The sequence below is a fragment of the Anolis sagrei genome, chromosome 3 (assembly GCF_037176765.1).
Source record: "Anolis sagrei isolate rAnoSag1 chromosome 3, rAnoSag1.mat, whole genome shotgun sequence".
In the NCBI taxonomy this organism is placed as follows: domain Eukaryota; kingdom Metazoa; phylum Chordata; class Lepidosauria; order Squamata; family Dactyloidae; genus Anolis; species Anolis sagrei.
Window position 1 is genome coordinate 117028298 of NC_090023.1, and position 20923 is coordinate 117049220.

General features: G+C 38.1%; 1 long non-coding RNA gene across 1 annotated transcript in view; it reads left to right on the plus strand.

The window, feature by feature from the left end:
• The first annotated feature begins 203 nt into the window (after positions 1 to 203).
• LOC132771466 (uncharacterized) overlaps positions 204 to 20923 on the plus strand; it is a 71523-nt gene continuing 50803 nt past the window's right edge. The window contains exon 1 of the long non-coding RNA XR_009631073.2: positions 204 to 361. This is a non-coding gene — a long non-coding RNA (uncharacterized lncRNA). The remainder of the gene's footprint in view (positions 362 to 20923) is intronic.

A 20923-nucleotide genomic window follows, 5' to 3' on the forward strand; every position in this document is an offset into this window, starting at 1 on the left:
TTTGTACATTTCTTCTGTTTTTTTCCTCCTTGATAAACCTATTTTATTGGCTTTAAGTATGTTTTAGATTATCATTTTAAAATGAAATGTTATAATTGCAACTTTTCATGCAATTTTTTTGGACAGAAAGGTTGTACTGAAATGAAATTAATTAATTCATTCATTAGTCAGTTAATGAATTGTATCTTGTTCTTTATTTTTCAGGCTGCAAGTGGAAAAGTCTGTAGCTGATGGAAAGTGTGCCTCATAATCAGACAAGTCAAATGCTTTATTTGTTGAAGTTGCCAAATGATTTTGATATAAAATCAGACAGAGCAACATGTGTGTGCTGTTTGTAGCATCCTGGAATTTCTTAAACAAGGTGAGTATTCATATCTCTCCCCATACAAAGTTAAACACTACTTATATGGGGGCCATTTCGAATTTACAAAGGAGGGAGGGACAAAAATAAGAGAGCCCTCCACCAATACCAATACCACCTACCTGTTGTGATTTTCCAAGCCAAATTGAAGATGATTTGGAGCAAAAGTGAAACCTCAAGGAGAGACACTGTTGTATAAATTTACTTTTACATTAACCAGCTAGTGGAGAGATGGAGTAGCGCAGAAATGTTACATATTACTACATTTAAACAAGAGAACATGAAACTAGTCTCTATTACTGAGTCTTGAACAATTTAGAACCAAAAGGATGTGCTGAGAAAAATGACGGAGAACAACTGTTGTTGGTCAGCACGGTTTCAGGAAAACATCTTCTTTTTTTAAAAAAATTAAAGACCTACGTGTAATTGTTGTCCCAGCTAAAGGAATTCCATTGAATCAGTTGCTGAATAAGTCAGTTAAAGCCCTTTCCACACAACTGAATAAAATCCCACATTATCTGCTTTGAATCAGGTTATCTGGCAGGGCAGACTCAGATAATCAAGTTCAAAGCAGATATTGTTGATTATCTGCCTTGATATTCTGGGTTATACGGCTGTGTGGAAGGGCCCTAAATCCACACTGCCATGTAATCCAGTTCAATGTGGATTTTATACAGCTGTGTGGAAGGGCCTCTCTTTGTGAGTACATTAGAGCTCTCCAGACATCTGGAGAGGACTTTCTCTTAAGGTCATTTGGAGAGAACAAGCCAAAGGGCCTTCTCACAGCCCTTCTAGATAGGTCCTATACCCCAGGATCTGATCTCAGGTTTTCTGTTTATCCCAGATTATCTGGCAGTGAGGACTGAAACAGAAAATGTGGGATCAGATCCAGGGATATAGGGCCTGTCTGGAAGGGCCCTCAGGGGCTACTCCCAGCCTCTGGAACTATCTTCCTAGAGAGATAGTTGGCAGGTATTAACTTTTTCTGCCATTTATAAACACATGAGAATGGAGCTTTTAAAGCTAATGTGGCTGGAATTTTCAGGGGTGTGCAATTTTTGATAGATTTAGTATTTTAACAGCATACATTGTTTAATTGTTTATTAAATTTTATATTTATATTTGAAGGTCTTTGGACTGTTTTAAGTAGTGTGTATATATATATATATATATATATACACACACACACACACACACACATACATACATATATATTCACTGCCTTGATTCCCTATATTAAGAGAAAGTTGGGATAAAAATAAAGTAAATAATAAAATAAAATAAATAAAAAAAGGCAATCAAACTCTCATAAGAGATCATTTCAATCTACTCTTTCAGATCAACGGCACCTGGTGGCTTCCTCATCAGTGGGGTTTCAAATCTGGTCCAAGTCTTTCTCCAAACTTGAAAAGCCTTATTCTAAATATTAAACCTAATTGGAGATTTAAAATTTGGATTCACTGTCCATTGATACAGAAGTCACCAGCCATCACTGTGTGTAGCTGTAATCCAATCATTATTACTTTGGAAGACATCCCTTTGAGCTCAGTGACCTATCTTCTTAGTTGACATAGGATTACAATGTAAATGATTCAGGTCATCTCATATTTCTACACATTGAAATATCCAAGAGTTTGTTCAAACTGGGATTTTAAAAAACTGTAAGCAAAAATAATACAATTTACTTCACTTATTATGTTATAAATGAAGTGCCTTGTAATAAATTTAACATTAAAAAATCATTTCCGGCAAATTACTCCAATAAAATCAATAACTATTAGGCTCAGCTGGAGAAACAAATAAATTACAAACTATTGATGACTTGGGGGTGGATGTAATTGTCATTGTAAAAAAAATAAAGAGATAGAGAAAAAAGAAGAGAAATAAAGACCTTTTAATTAGAGAAGAAATGAAAACGCAAAATATCTAAAGTGGCAATTTAAATCTGTAAAAGTCTTAAGTTGAGAACAGTCCTTTATGCACTGCTTTTACATTCTGTAAACATGTGTGCTTGTTTCTATATAATTGAGCTACACACAATATATGATATTCTATCTATCTATCTATCTATCTATCTATCTATATAAAGTCCTACCGTTGTTGTACAAAGATATATACATTTAAAACTCCAAAACATGCCCTGGATGTTGAGAAACTTGCATGCTCAATTTTCATTTTTTTAAAAAAAAAATCTTTTAACTATTAAAAAAACTAGTAACTATTTAGACAGATTTTTTTCGGCATACTTTTACAACAGGTATACCACGTTTTCTCAATAACTAAGTCTAGCCTTTCCTTCAGCTTGCAAAACACAGTACTGCCAAGAACACTTTTGCCAGGGATAAAACAGATATTTCTTGGTGTATTGACATCACAAATTTGGGGTGCTCTTCTCCTTGAGCCTCTCCAAACTCAAGTCTGGCTAAATGACTTAAGGCTTAGGCAATATTTATTCTAGATATTGGATGGGATTATCTCTATATATGTTACTTTATCACCAGATGAAAAACTTGGTGAAGATACTCTTCCTTGATCCAACAGTAGAAATATGTCTTAAAATGTTACTTCTATAAATATCTCATTGCAGTTAGAGTTCCACTCATGGAACCAGTGTTGTGTGAAATTCAAATCTTGGATTACAACTTTGGAGAACAGGGTTCAAATTCCTGCTTGATCATGAAAACTCATTCTTTGTACTTGTAACGATAACTTTTAGTTATGTCAGAAGTGAATTGAGAATACATTTTTAATATATAGAAAAGTTACAAACAAAGTTAAAAACTTCACATTATCCTAAATTTCCTTTGACTAGAAGCTGGCCACTTTGAATGCCTCTGGTGTCACTGTATGAAGGTCCTCCATTGTGCATATGGCAGGGCTCAAGTTGCAGACCAATAAGTGGTCTTTGGTTTGCTCTTCTCTACGCTCGCTTGTTATGGACTCCACCTTGTAGCCCCATTTCTTAAGGTTAGCTCTGCATCTTGTGGTGCCAGAGTGCAGTCTGTTCAGCGCTTTCCAAGTTGTCCTGTCTTCTGTATGTCCAGGGAAGAATTTCTCTTCTGGTATCAGCCACTGATTGGATTTCCGAGTTTTAGCCTACCAGCTTTGGACTTTCACTTTCAGAGGTGTTCCTGCGAGTATCTCTGTACTATTTCTTGATTTAAGGTCTTGGCTTGCTGGTTGATATCCAAACAGAAGATGGGCTGGAGATGTCAATGCCTTGGTCCTTTTACACCACGACATTAACTAAAACAGTATTAACTCCACAACAAAAGTAACTGGAAGTTACGGTTCCATCAAACTTTTCCTTCTTTTTGTTACAATTGTGCCCTGAGACCTTCAGAAGAGGCCCTTGCTCAGGCCCACCACTCATTTTGGATCAGAGAAAAGGGTAGTGGATTTTGTTATGAGAAAAGAGAAGGGCTCCAGTCATATGTTTTAGGCTGGAACTACTGCAGCTTGTTGAGTTGGCAGGGCAACGCAATCTCTTCTGTCTCATCACTGAAATATTCTGCCCCCCCCCCCCCCCTGGACTTGGTTTTTGCAGGGCAGGAGTTGCTCAGCACAACCATGGTATTCCCAGGTTGTTAAAACGGCCATTGGGTTTATTTTCATTTAAGTGGTTATGTTTTCAGCATGTACTGTCGGCATGATATTATTAAAAATGATTATTATTGATTCCACACTCTCTGCTACACAAATGTTTTCCAATACATCTAATTTGAATTACTAAACTGATTTCTCATGAGTAATACTAAGAGATTATTACCACCAAGAGGAAGATGTGTTGAACAAACACCAGAAGTACAGTGACATCTGAAAGCAGGTTCCAGAGAAATCTCTAAAGTAATAAAGTGTGGTTCCAATGGCAAAAACTACATGCCAAACTTTGTGTGTAAAAGGCACTTTTCTAAACACACATTTTATGACACCTTGGCTTTCCAAAGCAGCTTCTCCTGCAAAGTTGCCTCTTTTTCATCTCCTGCTTTCTCTTCCAATAACTAAATGTGACTTTTCATTAGAGCCCCCATTTAGACGTGTTTTCCCTCCCCCTCCCCACAATTTGAAAGATGGAAAAAATAGCAAGCACCACGGAAAACCTGCTGCTGCCATTACCTTGATTAAGGCACAAAACGTTAAAAGCAAATTACTGGGAAAGTATGAAACAATTTGCCCTTAATGTTTCAAGTCATATCTGTAAAAAATATGACTTAAATATAGTTTTATTAATAATACATATTCTAATTAAACGGCTAGAGGTGCATCTAGCAGGAAAAAATTGAATCTTCACCAGGTTTCACATACTGGTATGATTCATGGGCAGTAAATATGCAAAGCATTATGCCCATAAGGCAATCAAATTGAAGAGCTGATATGCATGTTTTTAGCTAAAAAAGAATGAAGTTTAAGGCTGGGGAAGGGAGGATAAAAAGAAAGACTTGCTGGATCAGGGAATGTGCTAAACTTAACTATTCCATTTTAGAAAGTACCATTCTCCCACCAGTAGAAATGCTTCGCTCCTGTTAACATTTGCTTGCTCCCGAACAAGTGTTTGTTATTGCCTTCATTATTCTCATGGCATAAGGTTCTCCTGCGTCTGTACATATGTAAAAGAACAATATCATAGAAATGAGCCATAAAACCCTAGGATAAGAGTTATTGTGTCAGTGTAGCTTAGCATGAAATGTTTTTCCTGCACACTGGTTTGGGGTTTGAAGCACTCCATGATCTGCTGATTTGTGGGCATGGTTTCACCCTGGTTGTTTAGAAGCTCTTGACAAGAGAAAGAGAGAAAGAAAGAAATGGGAAGGAGGGGAAAGGATATTTAAAAACGCAAAAACATACCCTCCAGTATTTCACAGATGAAATATGCGGCCAGGAGCCAGGACACTCGTATCAGAGTGAGGTCAAGACAGTAAAAGTTATTGACAAGGAAAAGTGTACCAGGAGACACAATAGCTGTTTGCTTTTGCCTGAGCCTACAGCCCTGAGTCCCCTTTGGAGGACATAGGGCAGGATAAAAATAAAGATGATGATGATGATGATGATGATGATGATGATGATTGGCAACTTTTCTACCCGTGCTCTCTTCTCTCCCCTGCTGAGTTAATGAAATGCAACAATGCTTGTACTTTGAACTCAGTTTGCAGCAATTTGAGTATGAGGTTGATGACAAAAGACATAGTAAGGATATATCAACACATTTTAGAAACAGGAGAAAAAAGTGTGAGGAAGAAGTTTAAACACTATCAAATCAGACAGTTGGAGAGTATGCGAAAGGAACTCTGCAAGTGTAGTTTGCTCTGTTGCTTTACATTTTTCTACCCATTTCCTGAATTGTGATAAAACTGCAAAAGAACCATTATACAATCAAGTTATATTAAGGATCACTAAAATGGAACCATTTTTGGAAAGTGTTGTGGGAACGACAGTTGTAGCAGGAAATGTAGCAACTGCTGAAGGCACAGAATGATTGAAGTAGGAGACCCAGGCTGGATTACATATGTTTGTACATTGCTGGAGCATCCACTCGGTTACATCAAGTCATGACCTGCATGCATGTGAAGGGGAAAAATAAAGTAGTTTGCAAATGTGAGCTTCAGGTCTGGAATGGGTGCAAAGGATGAGTTAAGTGATTTGTATCGGACAGGCCCGTAGCCAGGATTTTGATTCGGGGGGTGCTGAGTTTGATTCGGGGGGGGGGGTGAATTTGATTCGAGGGAGGGGGCTGAGGATCTACTCTAGCAAACCTTTTGTATGGTTATCCCAATAGCCCCATGCATATGGGATATATTGAGCTCTCGGCATTGCTGCACAAAATGATCTAATGATTATAGCGTAAGCTAGAGCCACTCCATAGCTGGCCAAATTGAAATGTAACGTGGGCATGGAACCTTACCTCTCTTTTATACTTCCACTATATATTAGAAAACTTTTTACCCAGGCTAGATTTGAGCAGCTTGACATTAAGTCCAAGTTGGGATGACATCAGAATATTCCCTACACGAGGAGAACCTGTGGTGTTGTGAGGTAGATGCAGAAGTGGAGGACTCAGAATAATTTTTCTTAAAATGTCCCTACTACAATAGGATCCAGTCTTACTACTTAGAGTCTCTGCTGGAGAATCATACTTATTTAGAGATTAAGGAGAAATTTCACATCCTCCTATAGGGTTCAGATAAAAACTCTATTTTAAAATTGATCCTTTTTACGTAAAAAGCACTGGCCATCCTTGAGAAGATGGAAGCAGAGAGAGGTGACCTTGCTGCCATCAACAAAATTCAAACTTAAAAACTTAATATGGACATGCCACTAGTTTTACCTGCCCGCACCCCTGCCCAAACCCTAATTTAAGGAATTAATCAATTTTTAATCTTTTAAATTTTTTTATCTTGTAGTTGCACAATCATTTAGGAGTGGGTTGACAGGCCAGTAGGCCAGGATGCCTTGTATTCACATATGGTTTTACTGTATGTATGGGCAAGTGTGTATGTTTTGTATGTTTTGCATGTTTTGATATGGTCAAAACTCACTAATCAATAAAGAATTGTTGTTGTTGTTGTTGTTGTTGTTGTTGATGATGATATATTGAGCATGGTGATCAGATCATGATATGAATAAACATAACAGTTTAAATAATGTACCAGTAAGGCCTTCTCGCAGGCTACCCTGAGAATTTTGGGTACTACATGCCTGGTATCAGAGAACCTTGGGCTTGAATTCCAGCAAGCTTACTGTTTGTTCAAACTCCTCCTTCTCAATCTAATCTATGTTGCATGGCTGTTGTGAGGATATAGCAGGCAATCCCATCCATGTGTGCCACCCTTCATTCCTCAGATAAAGAATGGGACGTGTTTGATTTGAGCATTTCACAATAACTCTGGAGACTGGGAGGCTTTGGGCAAGTTACACACTCTCAGACCTCTCTCAAAATCCAATTAATGTACAGTGCCTCACCCCAACCCAAGCCCTCATTAGATGAGAATGGCTGCTCCTTAAAGATTACAAGAATTGTGATCCTTTATTTATGGTGGACAGTTGTGATGGTGTTAAATGTAAACTAGGAATGTACATATGGTCCATGCAATTCCCTGAAATGTGAGATAGGCATTCACTTGGAAGGTGGTGGCTTCTATATCAATAAGGCATTGAACCCTTGTCAGTGTTCATTTGAGATTTTAAAAAGATGTCCAAGATTCCTAAAATAAGTTCAGTGCTTCAGGTGGCTTTTTTAACATTCTAGTCCCTAAATTGAACTCCCCTCTCCACTGGCAAGGAACCCATCAGCCATCACTGCTATCATGTTCAAACACCTTCATTAATCCTGTGACTGATAATTAGACAATGACTCTTTAGAAAAGTGACAATGATTAGGAAACATCCACCAGCATGGTTTTTCTAAATTAGGGAATGGAGCAGATACTTGCATTGGCATTATATATGTCAGAGGAACAACACATTGCTAATTGGCTATGTCTTCCTACTACATGTTGAAAAATTGGCATCTTCTGAAGTGTAATTTTTGTCCCCACACCTCCGCAATGGAGCAGCAGTGGAAAAAGAAATGCAAGCATGGGAAGATGGTTGTACACATATACATCGGTTTATCCTGAGTTTACCTTTTTGTAGTTTCACAAAGTTTCCACTAGATGGAAATAAGCTTACATGTGTCTTCACTGTAGTAATAAATGTTACAAAAACATTCTTACTAACTTTATTTCCATGAATTGTTACTACTTAATGATTTATCTCGTGTACTTTCTATTTAGATGGCTAGATTTGGAAAGGGGGTTGTAAACTTTTGCACCATTGTCATGAAGGAACAGAACAGGCCTGATAATTCTAGGATATAATCCCAGCAAAATTAAGCACTATTTAATTTAGGACTATGAGAAGAGCATGTTGACTCCACATTAAGGCCCACTTACTCTAGCATTTTGTTCTCATGTTCTCCAACAGAATCATTCTCTCTCCATTTTGTCCAGTAAATAGCATTCAGAGCTATGCTGTAGGTGATCCTGGAGGTAAGAGAGAGCAATTGTCTTTTTCACACATATGCAGATATTTCTACCATCAGAATTCATGTTTTGGATTGTAAAATAAAGGAAATTAAGATACTTCCAAGAATGAAAGTTTCCAGATCCCTCGTCCCTCTGAAGTCACTATCCAAGTCCTGAAAAATGCTGGTAATGTGAGCATAATGTTGGGACATTTTATCATATGTGGTAGTCTTGTGGACAGGCCCAGAAATATTGGACTCATATACTTGTTACGGGTAAACTTAATATCGGAATTTTATTTGTTGAGAATCCTGGGCAATTATTTAAAAAGAAAATCCAGGAACTGTTACAATATATGATAACTGCTGTAAGAATTGATAGAAGGAATCCATTTTCCCAATGTAAAAAGAATGGCTGCTGAAGATCTGTGAAATAGCCAAGATGGCAAATTGATTATGCTGATTAAGGAGATCTCTGGCTAACATTAAGAAAAAAATGGGACCTGTTCATCACTTTTTCACAACAATGATGGGTACATTTATCAACTGTGGGATTCATGAATTAGTAGAGTGTTGCCAAAAGTGGAAGTGTGATCACATTATATTTTAAAGAGAGTAGGCCAATAAAAGTTAACAACCATCAACTAGGAAGTTTTAGTCGCAGTTTAGTTGTAGTGGAAAGTATATAGTTTTGTATTTTTGGTAATTTTATACATACAATTTGCTTATGTATGTATTTCATTTTGTCTTGTTCTTAAATTTAAATAAAACATTGTTACGATCATATTATTTGAAATGAAGAAGAGAGGGCTGCTGCAGGTGGAGGAACCATCCTGTATCATAAGAAGGCCCATTAGATTTGGGCTGGTTCTTCCGTCCCCTGTGTTTGGTTCATTTTAGGATCTCCATAGGTTGGAAACTACTTGAAGGTGCACAACAACAAATTCTTGAATAAAGTAAATCAATAGCAGGTTCCTAAAAGCACTGTGCTGGAAGGAAGATTGTGGTAGAAGACATTCTGATTGGCATAACTAGCAGGGTCTCCTGTGATGACCATAGAGATCCCACAGACTTGTAATTGGAAGGCAACTCACAGGTAACCTAAAATTGTTCCAGGAATGGTTTATCAGCAACAACCCTTTTACTTTACGTGGTAACTAACAGGGAGCTATTCCAGTTTCTTCAGCCCTGGTGCAGTGTGTGTTTTAGTTTTAATATGGCATATAATAGATTAGCATGGAGGTACCAGATTTCAGAAGTAAAGTAGGATCAAATTTGCTTAGTACTTGAATGGCCAAACCACCAAGGAAGAATGGGCCAAATTTAAAGGAAGGCAATAGCAAACAATTGTATTCCTTGCTTAAGAGGACTATGAAATTCATAAATCAAAATGTATCTTGAAAGTACATACAACTGCTGTTAACATGGAGGAAGTCAGGAAATGAAAAAAACCCACATAAAGTTCTTTCCTTTCTTAATGAAATTCAAATAAATCTAGGCCTCGATTAACAAATCTGTTTTTATTTTAAATCCTTTCCATCCTAACTGTAAAGAAATTGCTGATTTTGGCATATTATAATCAAAAACCAGGCTGCAACAATATTCCTATCTATTGCTAAAGTAAAAATCCCACAAGGATGAGGACTCCCTGCCTTTTTCCTAGTGTCTTCCCTCTCCTTGCTATCTATGGTTTAGTGCTGAAACAAGAGGCTGTGCTGTGTCCTATGGAAAAAGGGAGGGAAGCAACAAATCAATAGTCCCTTTAGCAGAAAGCAGCTGAGTACTTCCCTGCAATCATCAAATTTACAGCAAGTTTACAGGCAGCTTATTAACTACCCAAATCAAGCGCATGCTTTAAATAATGCATAGCAATCTGATCAAGATGAGCAGGTTTGTGAATAGATGCCATTTGTTTGCTTCATAGAAAAATTGGGTTCCATCAACTTAATGTTTTTCCCCATCTAAATTTAATATGTGCTTAATTTCAGAGTGAATGGTGATCAATGTGTCCAAATGACTTTTAAATGTTTAGATATGACTCTCTTAGCCTTCATGTCTTTGTTTGTTCTTCCTTCCTCCCTTCATTTTTTTTCGTAACTCATAATAACTTTGATGGGACATTTTTTGTGTGTGAAAAAAAATCACAGTTTGACTTTAAATACAGAATAATAAGAATGAACAAAATGTCAGAGTTATGGATTATGGGAAATGTGCAGGTGGGTTCATCTATGTCATAACTATCAATTTATTATTGCCTCACTCCACTTTAAAGAAACCTCCAACCAAATACTTTAACCCTTGTATACCATTTCCACTTTACTATGCATTTTCAGTAGTGAATGACTATGTGCTTCAATAGATACTTTAGATTTTTTTTTAATATTGTTATGTCAAGAGATAAACACTTTGGTACATATTGGAGAGTAATAAATTGTGTTGAACATTGATAAACTAACGCAATTACCAGCAAGGTCACAGAGTCAGCTAATTTAGAAATATCAGTACTAAGATTTTTGAGTGGTCCCCAGGAGAACTGTGTCCACTTTATTAAAGCAGGAGGGTGAGGAGAAAATGGTACATTAGGATTGATCTTTTGATCTAATTGTGGAACTTGCCCATGCCTTGTTTGGCCAAAAGTGCTTTGTAAGCAAAGAGGAGTTGCAGCTCAGCTAATTGAGGAATATCCCTTACAAGCTAAAGGGATTGTGGGAAATAAAAAACAAATTACAACTTGCACAGTTTTATGGGGCTACTTATCAATGGAAGGTGTAAATACTGCACAATTAATCTTCCTCTCACTACCCAGGGAAAATGTGCAAGTGGTGACACTCCCAAAACCATCTCTCAATATTATCATTGTTCTTAACAATTTAGAAAGAATTTACAAACACATCAAAAGACTAGACCACAAGCTGGTTATTCCCAATTAATTCCACTGGTCCTGAAATAAACAGTTGGGAATATTATTCCATCTATTTAAACATTGTGTCTGTTTTTGAACTAGCCAGATACCATTTGGTTACCACATACTCTATAACCATAATCATAATCTTTATTTATATCCCTCCACCATCTCCTCAAAGGGACTTGGGGAAGCTCATAGAAGCACTACAAGTGAGAAACATAAAATAAACAGTGCATAAACATGTAGACTTTATGCTTACATATAGGCTCTAATGTATTAATATCATTTAGCCATTAAATGACATGCTATTTTTATCTCCATCTTCCAGTTGATGGATGGGTACACAACTTTTACTGGGTTGCATCACATGAGAAATAGACCCAATATCCCATCAAAAAGATATTAAAGATCAATTAATTGAATCCAGAGTTCACACTACTAGGCATGTTCCTGTCTTGTACAGACTGCTCATGTTTCTCCTCCAAAGAGCTGAAGTTTTGTGTCTCAGCTACATAACTCTGTTCAGCCCAGTGGCATTACAGAGCCCTCCTCGGTTCTTCCCATGTCAAATCTAACCATGCTGGAGTATGGCATTCATGCACATTGATGATTCTATTTAGCCCTACATTTATGTCAAGGAGAAGGAGGCTACATTCTGTACAAACCCAGAGCATGGCATTATCACTTTAACTGCAGCTCTATGTGTAAAATAAGCCATTTGGTCTTTCCTTAAGCAAATTATCAGTTGCTGTTGGGTCAAATGACAAACTGGTTCTAGTGCAAGAACAGCCATTCACTGATAAACAACAAGATTGGCAGAATCGGAGATTGTAGAGATGACTTTAGGTTTTTGCTTTAAAGGAGTAAAAGTGGATGAAATGCCACAAAGTGCTGCATAGTTAGATAAAAATGATTCTGTGGTTTTGGAGGGAGAAATAAAAATCTTTCATTGGGTTTTCCACTCCTCCTGCATGTACAGTGGTTAATCCATGCTATTCCTGGTGCGCCCCTTTGGAAGAACATCAAAGATTTTTTAAAAAGCAGCTCCCTTTGCCAGCTTCTTAGGGCCCTTCCACATAGCTATATAACCCAGAATATCAAGGCAGATAATCCACAATATCTGCTATGAACTGGGTTATCTGAGTCCACACTGCCATATATCCCAGTTCAAAGCAGATGATCGAGGCAGTGAAACAAAGGATTTTAATGTATTGTTGAAGGCTTTCATGGCTGGAATCACTAGGTTCTTGTGGGGTTTTTGAGGCTATATGGCCATGTTCTAGAGGCATTTTCTCCTGACGTTTCACCTGCATCTATGGCAAGCATCAGAAGTAGTGAGGTCTGTTGGAATTAGAAAAAATGGGTTTATATATCTGTGGAATGACTGGGGTGGGGCAAAGAGCTCTTCTCTGCTGGAGCTAGGCTAAGAAAATCCAGCAAATGCTACGTTCAGCAAAGGACAAGAGGGATCCTCTCACCTCTGCAGGAGTCTACTGTATACCATGCAGCTGTGGACAAGTCTACATAGGGACCATCAAACACAGCGCCCAAACATGAATCAAGGAACATGAAAAGCACTGCAGACTACTTCAACCAGAGAAGTCAGCCATAGCAGAGCACCTGATGAACCAGCCTGGACACAGCATATTATTTGAGAACACAGAAATGCTGGACCACTCCAACAACCACCATGTCAGACTACACAGAGAAGCCACTGAAATCCACAAGCATGTGGACAATTTCAACAGAAAGGAGGAGACCATGAAAATGAACAAATTCTGGCTACCAGTATTAAAGAACTCTAAAATTACAACAGCAAAACAGCAGAGAGGAAACAACCAGGCACATCTTAACACCTCTCAATAAAAGATTCCCCCAGGCTCAGCCAGGCCTTCAAATGCTAATGAAGGTGGCCAGTTGAAACATTCACACCTAGCTCCAAAAGAGAAGAGCTCTTTGCCCCACCCCAGTCATTCAACAGATATATAAACCCATTTTTCCTAATTCCAACAGACCTCACTACCTCTGAGGATGCTTGCCATAGATGCAGGTGAAACGTCAGGAGAAAATGCCTCTAGAACATGGCCATATAGCCTGAAAAACCCCACAAGAGCCTAGTGATTCCAGCCATGAAAGCCTTTGACAATACATTGAACATCTCTATGGGAGAAACTGTTCCAAGACAAAAAGATTTTAATGTTAAGATAAATGATTATATATGTGTATAATCTATTTATGTCCTGGCGTTGAATGTTTGCCATTTGTATGTTATGTTCCACCCTGAGTCCCCTTCGGGGTGAGAAGGGTGGAATATAAATGTTTTAAATAAATAAATAATGTGGGATTTTATACAGCTGTGGGGAAGGGGCCTTAAACGCCAAGACTTGCTTCCCCTTCTCAGACTTAAATGGAGCCAGCCTCACCCTATCTCCAAAGTGACATTCCCACTGCTAACAGTCCCCTAATGAATCCGACTAGGGGAAATATTACCAATAGAGGCTGGAGGCTGTGATATCACAACAACAAGGAACCTGTTACAGTCTTTAATTTATGTTAGAAAGGACTATTTTTAGCTGACCCTGTTGACAGAAAAAGTCCACCACTTTATATAGGTCTTTCAGAGTTTAGACATTTAGGCATCCCACTTTTACAGCAGTTCAGAAGCCAAAACATTCAATTGTATACAGTCTGTAATCAAGAAGCATGAATCAGAACATAGTCCAAATAGAGAGCTCGGTGAGAAGGCCAAGATCTTCTGAGGAAGACAGACTGAGAGGAGGGGCATGATATCAGACCTCATGTCTAAATGAGCTCCTAGGCTGTTGGAAGTACCGTTGCAGCAACAGCAATAGATGTTCTTGGGGGTGACATGGAGCGTAGTCAGCCCCTTCACCTTCCTTCTTGGCTTTTCTAGACCTTTGTGTACTTAGGTTTTTGTTGTTGTTCATTCGTTCAGTCATCTCCGACTCTTCGTGACCTCATGGACCAGCCCGCGCCAGAGCTCCCTGTCGGCCGTCACCACCCCCAGCTCCTTCAAGGTCAGTCCAGTCACTTCAAGGATGCCACTTAGGTTTTACTTCTTCCTTTTTGTGAGATACCTCCCTGTATCTTCTTCACTGAGGTACAGGGAGTGAAGAAGCACATGGCATTCCGTAATGAGTGCTTTAGGAGAAGGAGGTGCATGAAATACTCTATAATAATAGCTTCAGGTGACCTGCACCCATGAAAAACAGATTTACAGACTTTTATAACCAAGCTAGTAACTCTGTACAATATTTGAATGGAGTTCCTGAAACAATAGGTGTATGTTTTTCTTTTTGCATTACAGCAGGCATCTGGAATACTTATTTTTATTTTATAGCCATAAAGTCACAACACTAGCTAGTTGTATTCTGCTATTATAAATATGAAATACAAAGGCAGCAAGTGGCCATTGACCTGATTTCAAAAGCTCTCCATAAACATTAGTCTCTTCCTTGGCAGCCATCTATGCAGAAAGAAAGACAGAAAGAGAAATGGGTGGTGGACAAAGAAACCATGAACCCACAATGGAGTGCAGCTGTTGATTGCAAAGGATTCCTCACTCCTGCCCTAAGAGGTCCCTATGCCTAGATTTTTAAGTACAGGGTTGGGAGGAAAAGCTGTCCTCATCTAGGTCTAGATATCGGGAAATCCATCTTCTGATTCCTTCTTCCATGGGTTGTGAGAACATTGGAAAATCAGGAACAAGTAGCACAATTATTCTGTCCCATCCCTTTTGGTGATCCAGCCACTGGTGGATCTGCTTCTGGTAACATTATATAGTCTATACAAGGCTATAAAGGAAAATTAAACATATCTCTGCATGCTCCATTGATGGCTATTTTATTTTAGAAAAGCAAAATACATTGGCTTTCTTCATGGACAAAATTAAAAGTTTCTGAAAGTCAAAAATTTGGTTCCATTTACAGAAAGCAGGGAACATGTTTTCTCTGGGGAAAATACTGTTTATTGTGATAAAATGTACATTTTCTCACAGAACAAGTCTCAAAATGCAAAAAGGTTTTTATGTTCATGTCTGAAATATGAATATTTACATTCCCTTTTTCTCCTTACTCAGGACTAAATGGAAAAATCACTAGGGAAACATATGCTAATTCTCTTTATATCAATATGATCAAAATGTTTAATGGCTATTATTAGAACTGAAAAGAAAATATAATCAGTTATTTCATAATCTGTCAAACATTATTTCCTAGTTTATATCCCAGTCAGTCAGAGCTAGTGTCCTATGCTCAGCTATGTTTAAGAAATCAGAAAACAGGGACCCAAATATTCTTCTGCATGGAACCATCCATGAGGAATATTGAGTGTCAGCCCTGAATACATTTGTTGTTTGCACATACATTCAGTACCTGCTGACAGCTATGATCAACCCATATGTAGGCTTTTTGTCTGATCTCCTGAAATGGCAAACTCAGGTACTAAAACATATTCTATGATTCACTCCATCTAGACACCTGCACAACCTGCAGCCCTTCAGATGTTTAGGCCTCTAACTCCCAGAAGCTCTAGCCAGCTGGTTCAATGGCCAAGAATTCTGGGAGCTGATGCTCAAAACACCTGGAGGGCCACAGGTTGTGCAGGCCTTATCTAGACATTTCAGTAGTGGTCTTGAAGGACACTGTTCTTAGGGGTGAACTAGTCTCTTTGATTTGAATGCTATCTTATGATCTTCATGTTGTAATATCTGGTCTCTGTCTTATATTCATGACAATATGAGCTGAAGTTCATCATTTAGGGAAAGCTAATTTTTAGTTGTAATTCATCCTATGAAAACACACAGTTACTGCAATAAGCAAGAATATGGATACTTGCAGTGAACTATCATAGTTTAATACAAATTTCCCACAGAAGGCCCTCCCTTCTGCTTCTTCAATAAAAGCTTTTTTGTTCTTATGAAATTTACAAATAAAGTCCCAATTTACATGTGTTAATTAGAATGATTTATTCTAAATGGTTAATTACAGCCACATTTACATTTTAAGTGATTAGTTTTACAAGATTTGCAGACTTCCAATTGTAAAGGCTGTTAGTCTCATTAGGATTTCAAGCATTCTCCCATATGGGCAGAGCAATTAATCTGTTCAACCCCACTGAGTCATCCAGTTTAGATAATTCTGCACACAGCCGATGCTGGAGCATGCATGCATAGGCACACCCCACTCGGTGCCATTGTTCATTACAACTGATTTCTTCTTTTAGTAGTAGTATTCCAATTAATATAGATTGCATGTTCTAGTTTGGGAATTATGTATATTGGTGCCACACAGATGAATTTCCTTTCAAACTCAAATATATCTTGAAGAAATTGTCTGGATAGAGCTAGACAATATCAAAATGCCATCAGTTGGTGGCACAGTCAAGCAAGTAACCGGGATTTAACTAGTATACCTAGATTGAGAGCAGAAGTGGAGCATGACACTTCTCCTCCGCTGGTCTGTAAATACCCATATTGTGGGGTTTGCGTCAGCTAAACGATGGGCTTGGTGGAGTGAGGGAGGGCATGTGCCATAATTTTACAGTCCATTTTTCTGATTCAAGGTCTGCCACTTTTGAAAGCTCCAGGAGGCCCATGCTGTCCTCAACATGGCAACATCAATATAACACTAAAATGTGCCTTCCACCTCTACCATTAAAATTGTGTCCTATTTAAATCAATAACCTTTCCTCTTCTCTTTCCCTTTGATGTGACTGCACTACAGGAGTAAAATAGTGCTTCCCCCCCCCCCCCTTATGAATGATCAATTAATATAGCCAGAAAGGTACCTTGTGACATTATGGTCTGACTTAGAGATCTATGAGATGTGATCACCATTAAACCTAAATATGTATCATTTTGTACTTCCAGATAATGTACAATGGATTCTTGGTCATGTATACGATTTTACAGAGATTATATTGTAATTTGCCAGTATAATTTGGTGCAACTAATCATTTGGTTGATGAAAGAAAATAGACTACTGACTTCATTAAACAGTAAACAATGAAGTAAGGGTGTTGCAGGAGGGGGAGCCCACAATTTCATCTAGAATTAATTCTCATCATTACTCGCTTGGATAAAAATGGAGATCTTAAAGTGTTAGAAATTGCTGCCTGGAGGGAGGCTGGGTTGGGTTAATCATTTAATATATTTTTTCTCTTGAGGGAATTTGAAATTACAATAATTTTAATCTATGTTTCTGCCTCTTTGGCTAGAATTGTAAATAATAATGTAATATTTCAAATTAGTTCCCACCCAACCAATTGATGCAGAGACTTTTGTTTTGTTTTAGTTTTTGATACAGTGATGTGCCAAATGAGTGCTAAATTTAGGAACTCTGTGTATTACAAACAAACTTCTCCTACTTCATCTGTCCCATTTGATTTCAGAGCATATATTCTCAGCCAGGAAAACTAAGAAGCCATTGTGAGTGAATATATTAAAGGAGGTGCTATGAAGAGGGAGTACACTTCTCCCATTCCTGAATTTCTGTGGTTATGTGAAAAAAGGCAGCTTTTACATGCAGTTTAAACTGCACCACCACCACCACCCCGCCACCACCACCAACACCACCACCTTAACATATGATCAAGTTTGCATTCCCTTTGCCTTTTGATTCCTCTTTTCTCTCTGCCACAAAATACTTTTCCATTCTGGCTCCATCACTGGAAGAAACAGGTGTAATTCTAATTTAAATAGTGTTTCTATAGAAAAATGTATTACAATGTAATATGTGAATATTTCAGAGCTTGGAGTGTTACTTTTAACATTATTAGTTGCAGAAGTAGTTGCCAGTCCTACACCAAAATCATTTTTATGACTGTAGATTTTTTAAAAGGAGCACATTCACACTCTTCAAGAGCAATTAAAATAGTTCCCCTTTTCATTACTTTCCAGGTTCTGCATTCACCCAAGAGTGGCTGCAATTGCCACCCTCAATACCTCCCTTCTCTCACAGACTTTGATCAGATCGAGAAAAGGAGGGATGGAGGCTTTGAACACATCTCCTTTGGGCAGGTCTTTAGGAATTCCAAAGTTTCTAGAAAAAGCTTTTATCTATTCAAGTTTTTCATAATGATTAAAAGCTTTTGACTGTTAACGCTTACTCAGGGTATTTAACTTGCTCCACAACTGACTATATACTTGCTGTCCTTCCAACTGTAGGTCTTCTTTCCTCAGACCTTCCATCACCATGGGACTTATGTCTTCAATAGGATTTTTGGAAAATGTTTGTTAGCTCTCCTTATACATACATACATAGCATTCAAAGGGAACATTGTCTTCTTGTCCTGAGCAGCTTACAGCAGGTAGTAAGAATGTCTTCATCATCAATGTAGAACAATCACTTTCAGTCATTCGGAAATAGAATTCTCTGAAATCCATCCTTTCTCAAAATGTGAAACAGTAAAAAGCTATAGACAGATTTATTTATTTATTTATTTATTTACTGTATTTATATACCACTTTTCTCACCCCTGGGGGGAGTCACAGCAGTTTCTAACATAGTCACAGCAAAATTTAATGCCAAACATACATGTGAAAAACCAAAACATAAAAAAATAAATCAAAAATAACATAAAAACATTTAGACAATAAAACATAGAACTAAAGCATATTAATATAAACATTAAAATCACATAATCTAAACCATAATCTGAGGCCATTCCAAATGTCAGTTTGCAGATGATCCCTGTTCATTTATTGCACTGTTTACTAACCAAAGGCTTGGTGTCACAGCCATCAATTTACTTTCTTTCTGATGGCCAAGAGGGAACGTGCTGATCTAATTTCACTGGGGAGTTCCAAAGCCGAGGGTCCACAACTGAGAAGGCCCTGTCTCTTGTCCCCACCAGCCGCACATGTGAAGGAGGTGGGACTGAGAGCTGGACCCCCCTAGAAGATCTTAATCTCCTAGATGGTTCATAGAGGAAGATATGTTCAGACAGGTAAGTTGGGCTTGAACTTTATAGGCTAAAGCTAGCACTTTGAATTGTGCTCAGTAGCAAACTGACAGCCAGTGGAGCTGATGTAACAGGGGGGCTGTATGCTGCCTTAGCATGGCTGCCACCCATTGGACAGAAGCCAAATTCAACCAAAGTGCTCCCTGGTCAAAAAAGGGTTGGGAACCACTGATCTAGAACCATCATAATCTTGATCTGATGGTTTGTTCTTTCTCAATTTCTCAAGTTAGATTTCAAATGGTTGAGTAAGGTTCTGTACATATATGTGTTGTATGAAGCTTGTTGCTCAGCATTATTCATATAGTTAGAATGAAAGGTTTAAAACGGGGGGGGAGAGGCAGGGTAAAAGGTAACAAATATTCCATTTGTTAAGTTGGTTTTACTTCTATAAACCTAATGCCAAGGCAGAGTTCCCCTGAGACTCTGGCAAGAGAAATCTCTAAGCTCTTCCTTTGAAATCAATCTAAAAATATTTAACATGGTATAAATCCTGTAATAGCAGAATGCATCTTTGTTAGTTCTTGCCAATATTAAAATGATTTACCGAAAAGCTGAGAACTCCATAAACTCTATTTGTCACAAACATCATCATCATTATTAAATTATTCTCAGGTCAGAAAATTCATCAGGCCAGTAAGCAAAAAGTATAACTGTGCATTAGTAAAGTAATCTTATTTTAACTGAATTTCCACAAGCTCTCTGTCATTTTAGCACTTCTTAAAAAATAAAACCAAAGTGCTTCTTCCACTTCAAAAAGCCTCATTTCATATATTTCAGAAATCGTTGCTTTAACACATTTCGAATGTATTTTCATGAATATTTTATCTCAGAAAGCTACAAATCCACTTCAAGTCACAAACAATAAAACTGTGCAGTTAGACTGCAGACAGTAGGCAGCCTATTTTCAGTCACTGCAGAACTCATGGAGATTTTTCTCAGTCATACATAAACACTACAGGGGCCCTAGCAGGAGGCAAAGCCAGGTGGCCACCTTGGCTGGCAATGAATTTATCCAGGGAGGGTGACAATGAATTTTGTCAATGTATTTTGTGTATCATGGAAAGGCAGCAAGTTATTCTTATTGCATTTTACTGGCATTACATGGGGGAGAAACTTGTGGGATATTCATCCCTCCCATGGCTATAACCATTGGTTTCTTTATCTTAAGAGCAAAAGCTTTTGGGAACATTGAGGACATTAAGGGCATTGAGGACATTGGGGACAATGGAGTTTATATTTCTGAGGCTGTTCTGCTTACCCCCTTCCCCCTAGAAACAGACAGAAGTACTATCTCTAACCACTAACACATAAGGTGATGAAGAGGCATAGAAACAAAATTCACCTCTGGTGACAGTCCCTGTCACATGACACCGCGTGTTTTCTGTTACCGCTCTGCCACTTCCCTATGATGAAGCCATCCCCAGCTATTAATGGACAAAACTGTCAGTGGTCCTTGATCACACTATGGATCCTTTGACTTACCTTATGCAATGGCTCGAAGTGCTTCTGTGGCATGCTAGTGATGTCAGAGGGTGGGATTGTTCTTCTCACCCACTCCTCCCTTGCTGAAAAATAGATTTATTTATTTATTGTGTCAGAAGCAAATTGAGGGTACAGTTATAATGTATTTAAAAACACAAACAAAATTAGAAACTTGGCATTATGCTAAATGTTC